Below are 20,603 nucleotides of genomic sequence, written 5' to 3'. Positions count from 1 at the left end.
GTTTTTATGTTCACCATTACATTGATGGATCACATGTGGCGCATACAGTGCGAGAGCCCTCAGCGCTCGCCATTTGTCCGGCCAAGTAGTTAAAGCCATTCTACAATAAAGTCTTCGATTCGGTTTTGTCATCGTCGTAAATCCTATCGAGGTAGGCAGAGCTACACGTCACTATACCGGGAACAATAAGCAATATGGCACACTGTAACTTTTCTTTTCTTTTTCGTTAACTTATTTACCTACATAAACACACGCCCGTAATCCGTAAAGGGGTGAGCAGAGCCACAAGTAATCAAAAGACAATTTATAACTATTGATAAGAAATCTCGAGATGGATATGATGGACCTTATGGTGACAAAGAATCAGCCTATCGCCATAACAAAGGTCCATCATGTCAGAAAGAACACTATTCCTCCGTCGGATTTTTCTTTCTTATTGCCAGGGTTGATTAGGTCACTCAAGAAGACTTCTATTCTGTCCTTTACCAGGCCAGGCATAGGACTTAAACAAACCGGTAAATAAACTGCTGCTCTCAAAGCGATCTTATAACAAGTTGTAGTGTATTGCTCAACCTAAATACCTAACTTGGAACATAAGCAGGCCAATTTACACATACTAATTGTGGTTGGAGCAGCGTGGGTGGCTATCCATCATGTACGGAGAACATACCGACTTATAGGATTGTTATGGCTGTGTGAATGTGTGTGAAGAGAAAGGCGGGTTAGGAAATATAGAAGTCATAAATGGGAGATCCGGAATTTGTTCTAAAATACTTAGATATTATGTATTCCAAGATAAAGAAATTAAAAATATAAAAGACCACGACCGTAACTGTATGACCCCCCCCCCCTCTCTCTCCCCCCCCCCCCCTTCCAACATGTAATTGTATTCCAATAGTATCTTTAAAAAGTTTACCAATCCTAACATCAAATTAAATGGGGTTTAGAAATAAAATTAAAAAAAAAAGGTTTGTCGAAATTGTCGAAATTGATTGAACAATGTACCAGGCGGTACGCAAAATCCTAGTACCTAGTTTAAGATCCGAATTCCGGCTAAACCCCGCGTATTTCGAGAAAGTCGCCATGGAATAAAAATATCAACTAAGACGCTTCGAATCAGGTATGTTTGGAGACGATAGATAGAGGGGATAGAGGGGACGTTTTGACTCACCAATTGAAATTAACTAAATAGCCATACCTCACCGAGCTTTCTTTTATACCAACGTGATAGGTGGTGAGCCGTATCGCCGTCTATAATGGTTGAGCCAACTGTGCTAGTGAAAACTGCACTTAAGGTAAATTAAAAACTCATTGGTGCAAGCTCGGTACCGGGGTTTGAACTGACGCTCCCCGTTTGAGAAACAAGCCGATGTACCACACGACCACAATGACTCTGTCTGAGTCTGTCTGTAATTCAATCTAAGGAATTAAATTAAAACTAACATACACGTAGTCTGGCTTAGGTAAACGTAAATAACATCAGCCTACATACGACGCGGAAAGTGTATGGAGCATACTTCAACACGCTGCTCCACTGCGGGTTGTTAGAGGTGTTTTACGGCTAAACTACATAGATAAGAATACCCAATAACTTTAACATACAAGTCTAAGTAACCAGTAGGTGTAAACCTTGACTACACAATAGGCTAATGAGGATAACAATTCGATACACCGCATCTAATTAGCAGCGAGGACGGTGATCAATCTGTCGTTAACTAGACTAATTGTTACAAGGGTGCTGATTCCAGTACACATCACCTAATTTTATTTATTTTTATTTTATTTATTTGTGAAATTTACAGCGTCTTAATAGTATTACAAAAACTAAAGTATATAAAATGGAAGGCCATTAAAAACTTCCACATACAATTATAAATGTAAACAGTTTTAGCAAAGAACAGAAGATGCGCCGTAGATCGATGCATCAGTATGCATGTGTGTGTGTGTGTGTGTGTGCGTGCGTGCGTGCGTGCGTGCGTGCGTGCGTGCTCGCGTGCATGCGTAAGACAGCGATCACCCCAGCCCTACTGGGCTACTAGCCCAAACACCTCAGCCAACCCGCAGTGAAGCAGCGTGATGGAGTATGCTCCATACCCCCTCCAGTTGATTGAGGGGAGGCACAGGCCCAGTAGTGGGACGTGTCTAGGCTGTATATGTATGTATACCTGTCTGTGTCCGTCAAAATCGTCGGTCAGTCGTATTTTGTCGGCGTATTTTAAGTTGAAATTGTGCCCAACACTAGAGAATTGCTTCCAACGTATTTTAGCAGTAACATTTAAAAGTGACCTGCGGTCCTGACGTCACTGGCATCAGTGGTCACTATTGAGCACCATTTCATCTTAAAATACGCCGACAAAATACGAGTGACCGGCGATTCTGACGGACACCGAAAAGGAAAAGTATGGTAAATTCATGGAATACATGTAAATTTTATGCAGAAATTTAAAAACGCCTCGCAAAATTTTATATTGGCCATTAACCCAACATAATTAAGTAGACAAAACACGTCAAATGGGTTGCACCCATTCATTTTAAAAATCAAACCGTCACTTTTCTTTTCGACGGATTAGAAAATGACGGGCGTAAGTCGTCAAAATGTTTTCATGCTTATTACAAAATGTTACAGAAACTCACGCCTACTTCCCATTGGGTTCGCAGAGACCACGGAATTCCGCTACTACTATCCTGAAACATACTTTCACTTCTTTCACTCTCATCAATGACTTCATGCACGCCGGTTTAGAGTAGGTACTCTTGTCCTGACTCTTCTTTAAAACATCCTGGATCTGATCGCAGTATGTACACCTAGGCCTTCTTCTTTTAACCCACTTACACCCGTATCATAAATCTTTTTCGTAAGTCTCCTTTCATTCATTCTCTCGACATGTCCGAACCATCGGCATCCCTTTCTCAATTCTCGTCGCTACATTTTCTTTACACTAAAAACACACAAAATGTTAATTATTTATTTATTATAAATTATCCTTCCAAATTCAAAGTCACTTATACTCGCGACGCACTTTCACGACTAAACCATAAACGTAAGCCTGTAAAATACCCTTAGTTTTGCATGCACATTTTTGGCCACAATTTGGCCGCGTCATTGCACTCTTGTTGACTTATTCCTTGCCTAGCTTATAAACAAAGGCTTTCGATGCAGCTTTTGTTGCGCCCCTATCTTCAGAACAATAGCGCCTCTCGATGGCACATTCACATCGACGACACAGCCTCTAGACTATTAAAAACAGATGAACAAATTCTGTTAGTCAACACAATCTGACAAATAAGTCAGATATTACCTTTCGATCTTTAGTGAGCCAATCAGTACACTTCCCTTACCCGGTATATAACAAAATCAATTCTAAGTATACGAATAATCACACATTCGATCCGATTCGAGCAACCGCCAACTTAATTTTAATTGAATTTGACAGAACTAAAACTACTTCTATCTCTTTGTTGCTTTGCACTTATTGTAACTGAAGGACCAAGCTGTCAAACTAAAATTAGATTAAGTATGTGTCCGCCAGAATAAACACCATTATTAGTCTCTTTGGTTAAACCTAAACCAATGATTGTCGAATTTGTTTTCGATTCATGTCTGGATACATAACATACATAAACTGCCTATATACGTCCCACTGCTGGCAGGCCTCCCCTCAATCAACCGGACGGGGTATGGAGCATACTCCACCACGCTGCTCCACTGCGGGTTGGTGGAGGTATTTTTATGGCTAATAGCCGGGACCAACGGCTTAACGTTACCTCCGAAGCACGGAATCATCTTACTTTTTCGGACAATCAGGTGATTCAAGCCTAAAAAGTCCTTACCAAACAAAGGACAGTCTCACAAAGTGATTTCGACAATGTCCCCGTCGGGAATCGAACCCGGACCTCCAGATCGTGAGCCTAACGCTCTAACCACTAGACCACGGAGGCTGTCTGGATAATAAATGATTATTACGTGCTCAACGATAAAGGAAAACATCGTGAGGAAACCCGCATACCTGAGAAATGCATTTTCGGAGGTAATGTGACCTAACCTGTATTGGGCTGGTTTTCCCTTCGCGGGTTGGAAGGTCAGACAGGCAGTCGCTTCTGTAAAAACCGGACCTGCCAAATCTTCAGATTAGGTAAGCGGACTCCGTGAAAAACGGGATAATGCTAGGGAGATGATGATTAGTGTCTATTTGGTTACGTGGTCGATGCACAGCTTATAATATTTTCGCGCCCCTGGGAGCGCGGTGCGGTTGATTGGACGCCCGCCCCGGAAGTGAGATAAACTAGAGTTACCGTTTATGATACAGTTAATAGGTACACGTATCGTTGTTGGTTTAACATAACCGTTACTGAAAGGCTCGGAAAATGAACCAAGTTCTAGATTTAAAATGTTTGGCCAAATTAAAATAAGGTGTAGTGTAGAGTTCCTTTTAAGCAGTCCCGCTATTAGGCAATAGTAAATTCGCCCTCAAGTTTAAGCAGTGTGAAATTGAATTCTATTTTATCCGCTAGATGTCAGAGGCCTTTGACGGCTCAACCCTGACACCAGAGTTGATGAAGTTGATAATCTACCTCACAACCCACACGATAGAAGAAGATGAAAACACACATTCTCTTTTTACTTATTATAGTTTTTGCCTCGGATTTCGTTTACTACTTGACCGGACAAAAACACATTCTTCGTAACGTAACGAATACTGAGGAGGATGATTCGGACCATGATTCTTAGTTCTCGTCGCTAAACTCACGATTTTCTTTTATATTTATTTAATTATGTTCGATTCTATACTTTTGCGATGGAAAATTCCACTTGATATTAACTCAAAATGATCAGCTGAATCACCCTCTCAGTATTTGTTACGATGTCACTTACTCCCCATACAAGTACATACAGGTAGCCATATTCATATTCATATTCATAATTTATTGGTAATAATTCGTATTACATGTCAAGATAAAAATTAGTCACATTACAATATTAAAAATTAAAATAAAATTGTTACATCAATACATTCATACAAATAATGTACCTACACAATATTTGAACTGTACTGTCCAGTACCTAATTATCTAAATTACAAATTAATAAATTCATCGTAACTGTAGAACGTGTGCTCAAGAAGCCAACGTTTGAGTCGCGATTTAAAACAAGGTATAGACGGTGCGTCAGTGACGTGTGTCGGCAGTTTATTGTACACCGACGGGCCCATGACGTGGGTCAGCCGATCGGACTTTGCGAGTCTGTGACGAACACCTACCAGTCTACCACCACTCCGCAGGTTGCGTCCATGCACCTCCCTAGCCGTTATGTATTCGTGTAGGTTACAGCGCACATAAGTGGCTACCTGCAGCACGACTATGGACGGCAGTGTCAGGATACCCAGAGACCTAAATAGCGGCTTTGCGGACGTATCTTTTGGCACCTGTACAATAGCCCTGACGGCTCTCTTCTGCATGCGGAAGACTCGCTCCCAGTCAGCAGCGCGTCCCCACAGCTCTGCGCCGTATTGTACGAGCGAATGCACAGTGGCAAAGTAACTTGAGCGGACTACATTTTTGGGCACAACTCTCGCTAGCCTTCGGAGTGCGAAGCATGCGCTCCCTATCCTTTTGCAAAGCTTCTCGATATGTGCTTCCCATTTTAAGCCGCGATCTAATTCAAAGCCCAAAAATGTAGTTGCTTGCACCTGCTCTATTTTTGTATTGTCTACAAAAACCGTCAAGTCCCTCGGATATCTTCCACCAAGATGAAAATGGAGAAAGTGTGTCTTTTTTAGGTTTAACGCGAGCCCGTTGCCACGGAAGTATTGGGCTAACTGGGTCGCCGCCTCATTCAGTTTCTGCTCAAGCTCGTTAATAGTGGGTGAGCAGATTACACCGGCAACATCGTCCGCATACATGAGGATTTCCCCTGCTGTGACTGCCTCGGGAAGATCGTTGAGGAGCAGCGAGAACAGAATGTTAGAGACGGATGACCCCTGCGCTACACCCATCGACGTGGTTAGTGGTACTGACCTCACTCTCCCTCCATCGCTCACGACTACTTGTGACCGGTCGTGAAGAATGTCGGTTAGCAGTGCATGTGCCCGTCCAACTATCCCATAGTGCTGCAGTTTAATTGCGAGTACGTCATGGTCAGCCACATCGAAGGCCTTCGACAAGTCGCAGCACAGGACTGCCACCTGCAACTTGCGCTCTCGGGCGTCGGCCACCCGGCGCAGGAGCTCCCGCGCCAGGGTGGTAGTGGAGCGACCTTCGCGGTACGCGTGTTGCCGATCGGACAGCGCATTCGTTGACTGCAAATAATCCGCCAACCGGGAGCAGAGCCCATTCTCAAATATTTTCGCCACAGCCGGTATGATGGAAACCGGTCTGTATCCGTCAATATCCTCTCTTTTTCCCTTTCCTTTGAAAAGAGGTGACACCTTACTTATTTTCAAATGCTGCGGGTACACTCCTTCTTCGAGACATCTATTAAATAAACGCGCTAGCACAGGCGCTAGTGGATAAGCGGCAATATTTATTAGCTGCATTGATATGTCATAGATGTCTTTCGTAGGCTTGTGAGGTATACGAGCAGTTATAATGCAATATACCTCATGCGCACTGAACGTTCGGAGTCGCAGACAGCGGTCGGCCAGCGGGCGTGCTGCGCGCAACGCGGCGCTCACCTGTGACAGGTCAGCACGCGGGGCGCCGCACGCTGCCGCTGCTCCTGTGAACCTAGCATTTATTGCATTCGCTGCAGCTGCTTTAGATGAGAATTTTATTCCATTCGCGTCAGTTACTACGTCGGTAACTTCGATCCTGGGACTGGAACTTAATCCTCTCTCTTTGTTTATAATTTGCCACATAGATTTGGCAACATTTGGACTGTTTATCATTAATTTATTATAATAATTATATTTGCTGCGTCTTATTAATTCTTTGTATGTTTTATTAGTTAAATTAATTAAATCTTTAATAATGTCAAGTTGTGGAAATTGATTACCTAATTTTATAATGTCAAATAATAATGATTTAGTTGTGAAAATGTCATCAGAAATCCATGAATTACTTTTAGAATTATTAATTTTTTTGAGTGGAAAGCAAATGTCAATATTATTACGAACTACATTAGTTATGGACATCGCCATCTCGGCGGCAGTACCTCCATAGCGAGTCAGCATCTCTGTCCAGTCGATGCTATCTAGAGATAGCACAAAGTTACGACGGTTAGTAGCAGAGAATGTGCGGGCAATCCTCATCAACGGGCGGGGCGCGCGCCGGTCGAACACTACTTCACTGCGCACCGCTAAATGGTCGCCTATGTCTGTGGTCACTGGTTCACACAACATACTTCCAGTACGGTTGGTGTACACATGATCAAGACTTGTGGCAGAGTGGGTAGTTATTCTAGTAGGAAAGTCTACATGGCATCTAAAACTATAGGTAGACAGGATTTCACATAGCGTTTTTGTTTGTTCCCTGTCGTATCGTGAATAACCTAAGTTGTCAATGTTTGTGTCACCCACTATAATGCATTCCCTGTCAAGTTCGTCAATCTTCTCAAGCACACGTTCTAGGTGGGTCAAGAAGTCATAAGCATCAACTAGATTCGTCCTATAAATACATACAATTATTACATTAAAATCGATTAATTCTATTGCAGATACCTCACAATATAACTCAACAGATAACTGTTGTAATTCGGTCACTTCAACAGCCTTTAAATTGTTTTTTACAAACAAACATGATCCACCGTGTGTCGTTCCTAGACGACAGTAGCAAGATACTAATACGTATTCTTCCAAGTTTATACACATAAGTTTGTCTTTGGTAAGCCAATGCTCAGTAATAGCTAGAACGTCACACTTTAGATCCGTTCTTAATAGCACTTCCAACCTATCAGTCTTATTATTAAGAGATTGAACGTTCTGTAAACAAATAACAATTTTACGTGATGGTGGTGCGTCATTCGTAATAACCGAAGTGGACGTATGCGCGTGCGCTTGCTTACTGGGAGCCGGTTCCGAGTGCGGCGACTGCTGGCGGCGCGGCGGCTGCGGTCCCCCGCTGCTCGCGGGGACGGACGAGAAACCAGTTGCTGATTCGAACGCCGGGTGGCCACAAAGTCGGCGACATCAGTCGCGCATGTAGGCTTTCCGGCAAGCCAATAACAAACGCTGCATGTCTGTCAGTATTTATATTTCGTTTTTCAACCACGTAGTCTTCGGATCGCTCCACTTTATTCAGGAAGGACAATATTTGCTTTACAGTGGTGTCGGGTTTAAATGACCAGGCTTGAATATATTTTAAGCGCTCGACTGTTTTTAGATCACTATCCTCGCCTCCTGTTCCGACAATCACAGGAGGCTTGCTTTTGCGTCGCTTGTGTCGAACAACACTCCAGTCGCTGCGGGGAGTCGCTACGTGTCCGCTTTCTGCGATCGTAGTGTCGTCAATAGTTTGTGGATTTCGTGGCCCGACGTCGTGAATCGTCGTCGGTGTTACCACCGGTGTATCAGCGATATTCGACGGAGTTTCTACGACTGTAGTCGTCCTCTTCTGTCCTGCGGCTGCTTTCGGAGGTTGAGTCGGCGGTTGTTTAGTAGCGCGGAGCGCAGCTCGTTTAGCGCGTTCGGTAGTCCCCGAAGTGGTTGTCATCGTCGTCGGAGTAGCTGCGGTGCTCTTCCTACTCACATTGGCCGGCGTTAGCTTCTTCTCGCTCGATGCTTTTTCGGAAGATACGCACACAGGCACACTGAGAGTGTCAATTTTGTGAAGAAGCTCTCTAACTACCCTCTTCTGGTCCTCTATGAGCCTCTGTTGGTCCTCAATTTTCTTATTTTGAGCTTGAATGCACGATGTCAGCGAGTCGATCTTGGTAGTGAGCGACGTTAACTTCTTCAGCACTTCATTTAGTGACGGTTGCATGGCTGCCTTCATCATTTTTACTGGGAAACACAATAAAAACGGGAAGACGAACGCATAGACACATGTGTCAAGTATCGCGCACACACGCACACAAGTACGTATGGGTGTTAGTGACATCGTAACAAATAAGTACTGAGAGAGGTGATTCATCTGATTATTTTGAGTTAATATCAAGTGGAATTTACTGGACGACGACGAATACTGAAGGGTTTGATTCAGGCCATGATTCTGAGTCGATGTGGAATTTCCTATCGAAAAAGTCATGAAAATTTTAGTATTTTATTAAATTATTTTCTGTTCTGTTACTTTTGCGACGGAAAATGATATTGATATCAACTGAGAATCATGGTCTGAATCATTCCTCGATGTTTTCTTTGCGATGTCATTAACACCCTGTATAGCGTCTTTAACTCCAGCTTCAATCGTAAAGTTTACATTACACAATATTTTCGCAAACGCTTGACCTGCACTACCGTGCACTTGCACGGTTCGCAAAGAAAAAGCCAAAGAATTTCAACGGTCATTTTTTACATGCTAGACTAAGAGTGAACAAAAACAATACTTTTAGCTACTTAATTAAAACACATAATAACGGGTTCTTACCGCGTTTAAATGGGGATATGAGACTCCCGATATTTGGACACTGTTGCAAGTGCCATGATCACGGGATGACGGGAGTCTCATATCCCCATTGAAACGCGGTAAGAACCCGTTATTATGTGTTTTAATTATGATAATAACCGCGTAAACTTAAAACAATGTATAATACTTTTAGCTGCTTGTCTTCCCAGGTGAGAGCCCTCAGCGCTACCCATTTGTCAGGCCAAGTAGTTAATACCATTTGTTGCTAATCGACAGGCCTAAAATTTATGGAACACATGTCAATTTTAGGCAGAAATTTAAAAAGCCCTCTCAAAATTTTTTATTGCTAATAACCCGACAGAATTAAGTTGACAGCACACGTGAAACGGGTTGCATATCAGCGAAATGCCTATATAATTCGCCCGGGTTATTCACTCATTTTAAATTTAACAGTTGTCTTTCTCTGTCCCTTTCCTGACGGGTATAACTTAAAATAAAGTTAGGAGGTGTCTGCAGGAATCGGGGTCATTACCTTTACAGTTTTCCTAAACAAATAAGAAATGTTATGCTGTTGTTTTTGCAGTCTGTAGGCACGTGCATATGTGACGCTTCAGAATAATGGCACAAGCTTAAAAGCTTTTGTGGATAATCATGCACTTAATTATTAGAATGGTGTAATGAAACTTCATTCGCCCGCCGTACCTGGTTCTACATAATTATATTAGGATTAAACAGGTGAAGCGTAAAAACAGTGTTTTGTTATAGATAAGTAGGTCAAGAGGAAGGTATAGGAGCGTTTTAAGAATAAGAATAATTGATTATTAAAGGATGCCACACACATACTTCTTCTTTTATCGTGTGGGTTGTGAGGAGTACCAACCTCATCAACCCTGGTGTCAGGGTTACTATTGAGCCGCCAAAAGCCCCTGACATGGCTCATGTAACGACTACTTAATTACATCAGTAAGTAGTAACCGGGACCAACGGCTTAACGTGCCTTCCGGAGCACGGATCATCTTGCTTTCGGACCGATTTTACCTGAATAAACTTTTTATTATTATTATTAATCAGGTGATCAGCCAATAATGTCCTAACCAATCTACAAAGTAATTTTTGTGTTGTGTCCCCACCGGGAATCGAACCCGGTACCTCCGGATCGTGAGCCCAACGCTCAACCCCTGAACCACGGAGGTCGTTATGTATTAGCATAGCCTATGTATTAGGCTTTTTGACCCACTGCTGACCACAGGCCTCCCTTCAACCAGCCGAAAGGCGTACGGAGCATACTGTACCACGCTGTTATCTTTGCCCGCCTGGGCAAAGCAACAATTATAATTATACAACTTGGATACTGATGAACCTACCTACCTATTGTTGCCTACTGCTCAAGCCAACAATAAAACCACTCGTAAAGTACCTAATATATTCTAACTCATCATACCATCGGCAAATCTTCAGACAACTAAGCGAAGTATTCAACCGTCTCAATTACGGCAAATATCCGAGATAGTTGCGTAATAACTTACCTTGTAACATATCTTTAGACAAGTGATAAGGTAACTTAAATTGGACCCATGTGAGAAACTTCGTAAGTTGGACCGTTGAGTGTCACTTAGGCAGGTCCCGCTGCTTATTTGTTTACGTATCTTCTATTTACGGTCACGAGCATCATCGGTCATCAGCATATTTTTTGATTGCGCTAATTGGGCAGCGCTTATCGCTATCGACCCACTAGAGTTTTTTTATTAATTCTTTCAAATATTTTTCCTCTCAGACGACGCCCTGAGCCGAGGTTCGAGCCCAACTGGGCACTCTCCGACCTGCTGTCTTAAACGTTGTACCGGGTGAGAACCTTCAGCGCTCCCCATTTGTCCGGCCAAGTAGTTAATGCCATCTGCGGCAAATCTACTACAATAAGTCACGTCAAAAAAAAACGAGCATCAATATGCATACATTTTGGTACCATGTCACATGATTTATTTTTGACAAATTGCACTGTAAGTCTCACTAATGTCAAATATGTCAATGCGACCGAGTCCTAAAGTGGGATATTGCAGATAAGTGTACACTTGTGGTTCTGCTTATTCGAATAAGCATTACAGGTGCAAATTTTTATCTGTTTCTATCTCCAAATTATAATCTAATTTAAACTTAATAATATAAAAAAAGCTCACAACTATAACCCAATTGGAGTTGTCAGAGGTACATCCATCGTAATGAACTAAGTAGCCACACATCACCGACTTACTATTAGAAGGTTATAGGTAAGTATCACCGTCTACAATGGTCGAGCCAACAGTGCAATAATTTTAGTCCGGGTAAAAATTGAAACCCCTTTTTACCTAGATTGAAACTAAAGTGTCTAATATTGTCTATTGAAAGAAAGAAAGAAAAAGTATTTATTCGGCGTACTAAGTATTTGAACCGACGATCTGGTGAAGGTCGCGGGAAACCGCTGGATGCGGGCAGCGCAGGACCGATCGTCGTGGAGATCCTTGGGGGAGGCCTATGCCCAGCAGTGGGCGTCATACGGCTGATGATGATGATGATGACTAAGTATTTACTGCGGAGTGTTGTAATCGAAATCACCCCGGAATGTGTATTTTTAAAGAGGCGTTTACGAGGTTTTTACAATTAGGCGACGTTATGAGGTTTAGAGTAAAATTATGGACTATCCAAAGCAACTTTCAGGCACATTTGGCGAGGATCGTTCAGCTGTGAGCGGTAAGTTGCGATGGAGATTGTTCTGTACGTAGCCGCTGGTATTTCAATAACGTATTCAACGTGATGGTTATTGCGGTTAGGGGTAGGCTGTATTGTACAGTCATGAGCAATATAATGTACCCACTTTAGGACTCTGTCGCACTAACATATTTGACATTTAGTGAGACTTCCAGTTCAATTTGTCAAAAAAGTTAATGTGACAAGGTACCAAAGTGTGTATATTAATGCTCGTGACCGTACGTAACTTATGTATTAAGCCATATATCGATTATCGGTTTATCCAAGGCAAGTAGCAGAGGAGCTCTTTGTAATAATAATAATTTCCATAGTAACAGTATTTAGCTCAATAATTGCGCTAAAATACATACGTAATAATATATGTCAAAGGGCCTGTTAGCGAGCGCAATTAAAGACGATTAACTGAATATTAATAGTAGGTATATAATAAAGAAAAAGAAAACACAAACTTAAATAATACAGGGTGTTAGTGACATCGTTGATGAGGTTAGTAATTCGCCTCAAAACCCACACGATAGAAGAAGAGTGACATCGTAACGAAAACTTTGAGGGATGATTCAGGCCATGATTCTGAGTTGATATCAAGTGGAATTTTCCGTCGCAAAATATGGAACTGAAAATAATTAAAAAAAAACTGATAGGAAGTTCCAGTGGATATCAACTCAGACGCAAGGTCTGAATCGCTTGTGCGTGCTTGTATGGGGTGTAAGTTACAGAGTAATGAATACTAGTTATTACCTACCGCATAAAAAATCATGAATTTTGCGACGGAAAATTCCTCTTGATATTAACTCAGAATCATGGTCTGAATCATCTCCCTGAGTATTCGTTACGATGTCACTAACACCCTGTATGTGTCAAGTGACAATAATTAAGTACGTTAATCAGTAATTCGCTTAATTTTCAATAATAAAATTTATTCCTTGGAATGTTAGAGATACCAATTTAATGGTAACACTCATGTAACACTTACGTCATCAAACAGCTAGCAATAGCGGCTTTTCATAGGAATTAGCATAGCTTGTTCTGTTGAACCATGACTCCAACAAAATTCCCCCATGAGTTAATCCCAGAGAGTGCTTCATGATATAATTTTTTTTATTAGTTTTTGCTGCAACATTTTAATTTATTTACCCACAGGAGATTTTGCACCCGGATAATATAAAACCATAAAATGATGGTAACCATTAGCGGGATTACGCCATCAATCACCCAATAACATTTTCACCGAAAAAAATAATTATAAAATGCAAGAAACGTTTCAGGGATTTCGAACACTAGGCTTCCTCTATCGTGTAGGTTGTAAGGTGGATTACCAACCTCATGGACCCTGGTGTCAGGATTACTATTGAGCCGCCAAAGGCCCCTAACATGACTCATGTAACGACTAACGACTACGTAATTACATCGGTAAGTAGTAACCGGGACCAACGGATTAACGTGCCTTCCAAAGCACGGATGGAGGTTGGTATTCCACCTCACAACCCACACCCAACATAGTAAGAGTAGTAATTAAAAACCGTTTGCGTAATTAGGTAGGTAGGCACAGTTACAAGAGACGCTATTTTCTCTGTAATCGGATAAAAAAACTTATATAAGTACGTCTCTGGTTTTCTATCGATGCAATTATTTTCTTAAGTTCTGTATCATAAATGCCTCAATGGTCTAGTGGGTAGAGCGCTTGGGTCACGATCTGCAGATCCGGGTTCGATCTTCATCTCTCCAGTGGATTATGAGGTCAATGATCGACCTTATCAAACCTGGTGTCAGGGTTACTAATGAGCCGGAAGAGGTCGGGATAAGTAACATAATCAAACTAGGGATCTCAAAGTGATATATCGGCACCGGGTTCGATTCTCATTGGGGATATTGCCGAAAGTTACTTGTTTGTCCGAAATAGGCACGTTAAGCCGTTGGTGCTGGTAACTAGGGACGGTTTGGGCTAGTACTCAAAAGACTACCATCAACCTGCAGTGGAGCTACTTGGTAGAATGTGCTTCATATCCTAACCCCCCCTCCCTCCCCCCCGGGGTCTCCCTCCGGTCGATTAATAGGACGATATAGGCAATTTATGTATGCTTGTCTTCCCGAGCGTGTCGTAAAATCCGACAGAGGAATTGTGTCCTTTCTAATATAATAGACGAAAGGCTGAGATTATAATAGAAGAGAGAGATCATCATATAAGATAGAGAAAGAAAGATCATCATATAAAATTCATCATATCCACCTTCATATCAACAGCAGTTGCAAGTGGTATTTGTTTACTTGTGGCTCTGCCCATCCCATTAGGGTGTACGGGCGTGAATTTATGTAGCTATCACAAACGGGAAGACGGATCCCTTATCAAACAATCTTTACTAAGCAAAACAGGTAAGGTTTTACAGTTTCGATCCATAATACAGTCAGCAGACGGTTTTTATTATTATTCTTTTTGTAATAAGTACAATTCTAAGCGCACGATTTCAAAATGTCACAACATTCAACCTACAATTTGCTCCCACGCGCTGCGCACAAGCATAGATTAAGCGTCACCGCTATAACATCGTATCGGGCGCCATTTTCATAAATCCCCATGGTTTTTGATCACACACAACACAACGTGATGCATCTAATCTGCGCGATCTAAATTAGATTTCCGTCAGTATAAATAGAGCGGTGACCCACTGTTTGGGGCTTGACGCTCACGTCAAAAACACGTGATTTTAATTTTAAATACAAAAGTTGCAAAATAATAAATTCAAGCTAAGCTTGTTTCACGAATTTGTGTCCAAAATCTAATATATTCATAAATGATTGTAACATTAAGATGGTAGCTGATGCCTATAGCCATAGAATAAGGAATAATACTACATATAGAACGACAACTCTCCGCTCCCCACCAGCGTCTGAGGTAGGTTTACCTCACCCCCCTCGAACATAGTTTAGACTTGAACCGTATGGTGTCCGTCACACACAGATGCGCATGTACGATATTGTCAATGTGTAGTGTCTGTGTAAAACGAGGTTGTTTGTATGAAGTGTCCGTGGTGTGCTATAACACAGGCTTTTGATTGTATTTTAGGCATCAGCTGAAATTATTATTTTGTACACATACATACATACATAAACTCACGCCCGTAATCCCTAATGGGGTGGGCAGAGCCACAAGTAATCAAAGAAAACTTGCAGCCACTGTTGATACGAATTCCAAAGATGGATATGATGAACCTTATGGTGATAAGGGATCAGCCTATCGCCCATAACATTAGTCCATCATGTTAGAGGACACAATCCCTCTGTCGGTTTTTACGACATGCCCGGGAAGAGAAGCAGCTGAACGTGTTCTATGTTTTTTATATGCTCCCAGAACAGCATAGAAGCACATTACTTTGTAACACATTATTTTGTAACTTGCTCCTTACTTTTTTTGTAACTTCAAAATTGTTGTAAAATGGCTTTCTGTGGAAATAAATGTTATTATTATTATCATAGAATGCTGACAACCCAGGTATTGTACGTGCCTAGAGAAGTGTCAGATTCATAGTAAAAGGAAACCTGTAAAAATTGTTATACCTTATAACTATGACGCTAAAGAAACGCTCTAATGAACTTCTTTCGTGATATTTACAAGATTATTTTATTTATATAAGTACTTAAATTACGTTATTTAATCGGTAGAATAGTGAGTTTTAATTCCAATTTTATTGCTAAATGTGAAAGATGCGATATGTACCAAAGTACGTATTTATTTACTTATAAATCTAGTATTTAACTAATGTTCCAGTCCGCACAGCAACCAAAATTGACACTTAAGCATAGCATTTCTACTGGATAAGACAGTTGACAAAACTTTATACAGATTAGGACAATCTACTTAACTTATAGTTATAAAATACATCCAGAGGTTATTAAAATCGTTATCTACAATTCTATAGGTAGCTATACCTATTTAACAAATCACCGGCATACATTACTTAATTGACCATCTGTTTCAAACTTGCCTACAAATTACCATAAACAAACGGAATACACAACTAACAATTCCCTTAATTTATTTCAGTGAATGAAAAACAACTAATGATGTTTTGAAGTTGTTTTGTGTCGGTAATGTTATAGTGATTACACTCACCTTTCTGCTCTAATGATCGCGCATTGTCATCAAATCCCCGCCCACCGGACCAAGTCTGACACAGTCACAACACTATGCATGACGTCACTTCCTAACACACTCCATTCATAAACTTTGACCATCGATATCCTATTTGCAAGCACTACTAAGATTCAGCTATTCGAAAATTCGAATGTATACTTTTAAACACTGTCACTGGCCAAATATTCTACCCGGAGAATTGTAGTTCTTTTTTGTTTCTTTTTTACAATAAATAAAAACTTTTTAAAAGGTGTTTAATCGAGGCGTGTGTGTTACAGGCTGCGCGCGCACGTTTGAGCACGCGTCGAAGCCTCTGAGTATGATCGCCCCCGCGATTTTTGGCGCGTGGGCGCGATGCAGACCGGCTGGGCAGCTCCCAAAACCGAATTTGCGTAATATATTTAGGCAATAAAACCTCAGATCTCTCTCAGAGTTTTTAATAACGCGAAAGATATTATATTGTGCGACGCGACCGGCGACAGCAGGGGAGCGATTTAAAATGGCGAGCTTTCTTTATAAGCTCATGTTAGAATTTTAAATGAGTATCGAATAATGCATTCGGCATAAAAAGCTATCGGGCGGCTAACAATATTATGTGAGCTGTGCGTTGGGAAGCGACTTGTCGTTGAGTGCCTTGTATGGAAAAACGGGTTGGTCTGCAGTCCCACACGTTTCGACTTTTTGCCGTTCGTTGCAGGAAAGAGCTTGGGACTCCGACCAGTCTCGCTTGACCTTCCTCGTCCCTTAATGATGCGGAAATTCTTCGCCATAATACAGTAACAAAAGGTGTATCGGAGGTCAAGTTTCTCTGGTAGGTTTCTGCGGAGGACGGTGCATTGTACAGATAGTGCTTGCGCTACAGCACGTAACTGCTGGACTCATACATTCGTAATGAAATCGTCGCCTAGTGGAGTTCTAATTAGTACTCCCCCACCACTGTAAGTCTTACAAAATTCCTTGAAAATACGAAGCTTTTCCTCCAAAGAAAACCTTAAAAGCTAAATGCAACGGAAAATGTGTCTTACAAATGCATTACCTACATCTATAAAACAGGAACGCTGAGATACAAGCAGTTTGCCGCTTCCCCGGAATAAATGTGCTATTTTAAGAAAAGCGGCAATATCTTAATCCTTTTAAGGGTTTTGTATAATTTCTTAGCGTACGATGTAAATGTACCTATAGATACTATAATCCCGGCAGTGGTGAACAGAATCACAAAGTAATATTATTTGTATACATAATTATAAATAGCATCTAAACGCCCGACCACTGGACAAAGGCTACCATTTAATTTACCAGAGGATATACCACCACGCTCCGGTTTAACGTGCCTTCCGAAGCACGGGATGATTATACTTTTTCGGACAATCAAATGATTCAGTAATGTCCTTACCAAACAACGGACTCACAAATTGATTTATTCATCTACATAATATAAAAACAACTTAGGTACAGTGCGTGATATGTCCAATCTTCGAACGACTTAAAATTCTACATTGCATGAACTCACGCCTGCACTAACTTGCAGCAACTTTTAATAGGATTACATGTGATAAGTCTCCTTCTTTTGTTTTTTTTTTTTGTTTTCTTTCCATCTTTTTACATACATACATACATATATAAACTCATACCTAAACCGGGGTAAGCAGAGACTATGGAATTCCATTTGCTGCGATCCTGACACACTTCTCTATCTTTCTTTCTATTATCTTTCTTTTATAAGTAATTCACCATTTTAGACAGAACATTTTGTGGCCGCCCTTAAAGGTAATCCCTTAAAGTAAAAGTAATCTCTATTTTTCCAAATTACTTATTAATCGTTAATGAAGTTGTTATCATCATATTTCACGTTAATGTATCATTATCGCTGCAACGGATAATCTGGTATTAAGCCCAAAGTTATAGTAAACTAGGTAAATGAACAAGGGTCGTTATAACAATAAATAAAGTTAACGAGCTAAAGCATGGCCTAGGATATAACGTCTGACTTCCGGCGAGAAGCGAATATAGGGATACCAATCTTTATACCGCATAATACGAGTACTTTAAATAACACAACATATAACATAACATGCCTTAACATAACAGTCTCCGTGGTCTAGTGGTTAGAGCGTTAGGATTACGATCTGAAGGTCCGGATTCGATTCCCGATGGGGACATTGTCGAAATCACTTTGTGTGCTTCGGAGGGTACGTTAAGCCGTTGGTCCCGGCTATAAGCCGTAAAAACACCTCCACCAACCCGCATTGGAGCAGCGTGGTGGAGTATGCTCCATACCTCCTCCGGTTGATTGAGGGGAGGCCTGTGCCTAGCAGTGGGACGTATATATGAATCAGAATCAGAATCATTTATTCAACGTAATTATCATGGATAAACTTGTTGAAGGTCAATGTAACATTTTTGAATTTACGTCATTTCGCAAGGTGTTATGGCTGAGGAGAAGAAATGACAAGAAACTGCAACAGCAACACATCTTTTAAATCAACGAGGGTACATTACAAGTTATTTAATAACTAGAGGAACACATTCAATACCAGACATTTTTATCATTTAGGTAATCATTAATCTTATAATAAGCTTTTTTACATAAAGTAAGCTTCACGTAAGCTTTAAATTTATTCTCTGACAAATTTTAAATATTATCTGGTATTTTATTGTAATATAGACTGTTTATGTGTAACATAACATAAGGTCACGACTATATCTCAATTGGCGTAGTCATTTATCACAAGATGAACTAAACACCCACGTCCCACGCCTCACCGAGCTTTCTGTTAGACCAACGTGATAGGTGGTGAGCCGTATCGCCGTCTAAAATGGTCATAAAATGGACGTTCGAATCCGATTTTGATAATACTTAGGTAAATAACTTGCCCGTGGCTCTACCGGGATGTACGGTCACGAGCATTAATATGTATACACCTTGATACCATGTCACATTAACTTTTTTGACAAATGGAACTGTAAGTCTCACTAAATGTCAAATATGTTAGTGCGACAGAGTCTTAAAGTGGGTACGTTACATGCTCATGACTGTACAAGGCCTCAATTTAGAGTAATAGACAAATATAAAAAATATCATTTTTATTACACTTACTTAGTTGCAAAACAGACATAAATTGATAGCCAACTGTGAAAATAGATTCGACATTCCTTGACAAATTAAATAGTTACAACCTTACAACCATCCGAAATCAGGAAGTTAGAAAGGAATAGCCATAGGAACCCGTGACATCAGACGTTCTTAGTACCATACAAGCTACAATGAGCTACATACAAGCACTATTTTGTTAGAACGGGACGGAGAATTGACCACTGACTTTAATTATTAATAATTAATAGCCGCAATCTCATCCAACCTTAGAGTAAAACCTAACATAATGCAGAGTGTATATGTTAGATATTATGTCACTTTGTCGCCGCACCGCCTTTAGGAGGATGTGCCTAAAACGAGAGCTCCTGCATGTCCATAAACAGTGTTTTAATTACTAATTAATGCAGCGAGCCTAACTTAGTTAGGTCTAACTTTAAATTTAATCAGTGTTTCGCTATTTTACTCCCAACTTGAATGACCTACTTGCCTGTCTCTAAACTCTTTGATAACTTTAAAAGTTAAAAAGAACATGAAATAATTTATTCATTTCTTTATTTACCTAATAGTTTATTGTACACAGCCGAGAATATTGACAAGTTGTACACAGATACAGGTAACAGGTTTAAAAAGGCCTCGTCGAAGCAATTTTTCTATGCGTGTGGTTGTCTTCTCGGGGGGATTGCTCCGGGGCATAGCACCCCTGGAGTAGACGCTGTCGCGCCCGCGAAGACGGGCAGGGCGCGAGGGTGGGCTACGGCGAGCTTTGCCGGGCGGCGGCGGCGGCGGGCTCCTTGAGCCCGTGTCAAGTCTGTGGGTGCCGCCGGCGAGTCAGCCCACCAGGTCCTGGAGTCGCTCACTGGGCCAGTGAGCGACTCCAGCCAGGCGGCACGAGAAATTCTTCTATGACATTGCGCACTCACTTTTATATGCGCAATGTCAAATTGCAAAATTGTTTTACTGTGGCCTTTTTAACCCCAAGTTTGTTTCCACTAGAAATCTCTTCCAACCACAGAACTGAATTTGCTGTTACAATAGAGATTGGTAATCAGGTTTAATGTAAACTTAAAACTCCTAAATACTTTTTAACTACAAATGTTTGATTACACTCTTTGCTCGCATTTTTATAGCAGGCGTTTGTAT

The 20,603-nt window shown here is 41.1% G+C and overlaps 2 protein-coding genes across 2 annotated transcripts in view; both read right to left on the bottom strand.

Moving 5' to 3' along the window:
* The window catches only part of LOC126377588 (uncharacterized), a 448,572-nt gene extending 444,511 nt beyond the window's left edge, over positions 1-4,061 (bottom strand). Inside the window, exon 1 of the mRNA XM_050025400.1 lies at positions 4,044-4,061. The gene's annotated coding sequence lies outside the window, so the exon portion shown is untranslated. The remainder of the gene's footprint in view (positions 1-4,043) is intronic.
* Positions 1-16,667, bottom strand: part of LOC126377626 (uncharacterized) — a 154,881-nt gene extending 138,214 nt beyond the window's left edge. The window contains exon 1 of the mRNA XM_050025471.1: positions 16,349-16,667. The gene's annotated coding sequence lies outside the window, so the exon portion shown is untranslated. The remainder of the gene's footprint in view (positions 1-16,348) is intronic.
* Positions 16,668-20,603: the final 3,936 nt, after the last annotated feature.

This window comes from Pectinophora gossypiella, chromosome 23 (genome assembly GCF_024362695.1).
Source record: "Pectinophora gossypiella chromosome 23, ilPecGoss1.1, whole genome shotgun sequence".
NCBI lineage: Eukaryota > Metazoa > Arthropoda > Insecta > Lepidoptera > Gelechiidae > Pectinophora > Pectinophora gossypiella.
This window is presented reverse-complemented; position numbering and strand designations above follow the sequence as displayed.